The sequence below is a fragment of the Apium graveolens genome, chromosome 10 (genome assembly GCF_009905375.1).
Source record: "Apium graveolens cultivar Ventura chromosome 10, ASM990537v1, whole genome shotgun sequence".
NCBI lineage: Eukaryota > Viridiplantae > Streptophyta > Magnoliopsida > Apiales > Apiaceae > Apium > Apium graveolens.
This window is the reverse complement of record NC_133656.1, coordinates 127,819,447-127,821,387: the sequence shown is the minus strand read 5'-3', so window position 1 is coordinate 127,821,387 and position 1,941 is coordinate 127,819,447. Positions and strand designations below refer to the sequence as shown.

At 42.1% G+C, this 1,941-nt stretch overlaps 1 non-coding gene across 1 annotated transcript; it reads right to left on the bottom strand.

Moving 5' to 3' along the window:
• Window positions 1-305: 305 nt before the first annotated feature.
• LOC141694207 (small nucleolar RNA R71) lies at window positions 306-412 on the bottom strand. The gene has a single exon (XR_012563532.1). It is a non-coding gene; the product is annotated as a small nucleolar RNA R71 (small nucleolar RNA).
• Window positions 413-1,941: the final 1,529 nt, after the last annotated feature.

Here is a 1,941-nt window from a genome sequence, read left to right as displayed (position 1 = left end):
CAACCATCATGGCTAATACTTTTGAAATTAAGGCTATCACGATTCAGATAGTACAGAACTCAGTCCAGTTTGGGGGTTCTCTAATGGAAGATCCCAATATGCATATTAGAGATTTCATCAAGATATGCGACACTTTCAAATTTAACAACGTTTCTGAAGATGCTGTTAAGCTGAGACTTTTCCCATTCTCTATGAGGGATAAAGCTAAGTGTTGGTTTCACTCTCTACCACCAATATCTATTACTACTTGGGAAGATCTTGCTCAAATATTTCTTACTAAATTATTCCCTACGGGAAAGACAGCTGCAATTAGAAACGCTCTCACTCAATTTACACAGCAATCGGGAGAGTCTTTATATGAAGCTAGGGATCATTATAAGGAGATGCTTAGAAAGTGTCCTCATCATGGGATACCTGACTGGATGATTATCAACTGTTTTTATAATGGCTTGGGAGCACAGTCTAGACCCATGCTTGATGCAGTATCAGGTGGAGCCTTATGGGCGAAGAGCTACGATGAAGCTTATGAGTTGATTGAACTGATGGCTGCTAATGAATACTAGAACCCTTCTCAGAGACTACCTCAAGGCAAGGTAGCAGGACTTCTGGAGGTGGATGCAGCTACTACTATAGCTCCTCAGTTTAAGGCTTTAACAATGAAGGTGGATTCGTTGGCTAATTATGGGGTTAATCAGATTACAAGTGTCTGTGAGCTTTGTGCTGGTGTGCATGAGACGGAGCAGTGTGCTATATCTAGTGAATCAGCTCAGTTCGTGAGCAACTTTCAGAGGCCGCATCAACCAGTTCCAACCATTTATCATCCCAACAACCGCAATCATCCTAACTTAATATGGAGCAACAATCAGAATGCGGTGCAACAGCCTTATCAGCAGTATGCAGCAGAGCAATTTAACCCTCTTGATTTTCAACAACCGCGGTATGCACAAAGACAACAACTCCAACTTCAACAATCTAATGAAAAATCTGAATTGGAGGAATTGAGGCTCATGTGCAAGAGTCAAGCGGTTTCTATTAAGACCTTGGAGAATCAAATTGGGCAGATTGCCATTGCCTTGCTGAATCAATAAGCCGGAACACTCTCCAGTGACACAGAAGTTCCAGGCAAGAAGGAAACAAAAGAACAGGTAAAGACAATTACATTGAGGTCTGGGAAGGTTGCGAACCCCGAAAAATCTCTAGTTCCAGAAGATGAAGTTGTGGCTAAAGAATATATGCAGAAGGAACCAGAAGTGGAACCAAGGAAGAAAACTGTGGAACACACTCTTCCTGAGGGTAATACAGGGGAGAAACAGGTCTATCCTCCACCTCCTTTTCCTAAGAGGCTGTAGAAGTATAAGTTGGATAAGCAATTTGCTAAGTTTCTGGAGGTGTTCAAGAAACTTCACATCAATATACATTTTGCTGAAGCTCTTGAACAGATTCCAAGCTATGCGAAGTTTATGAAAGGTATTCTCTCAAGGAAAGTGAAGCTCGATGACTTAGAGACCGTTGCTCCTACGGAGGAATGCAGTGCTGTGCTGCAACAGAAGTTGCCTCTGAATCTTAAAGCTCCTGGAAGCTTCACCATTCCTTGCACCATCGGAAAGTTGTCGTTCGACAAGTGTTTATGTGATTTGGGTGCTAGCATCAATCTGATGCCTTTGTCTGTCTTCAAGGAGTTGGATTTACCTGATCCAAAGCCTACATATATGTTCTTGCAGTTGGTCGATCGTTCTATTACATATCCACGAGACATTGTGGAAGATGCCTTGGTCAAGGTGGACAAGCTCATCTTTCCTGATGACTTTGTAATTCATTATTTCAAGGAGGATAAAAAGATTCCCATAATCTTTGGAAGACCATTCTTGGCTATTGGCCGAACCTTGATTGATGTGCAGAAGGGTGAGCTCACCATGCGAGTAATGGATCAGGATGTAACTT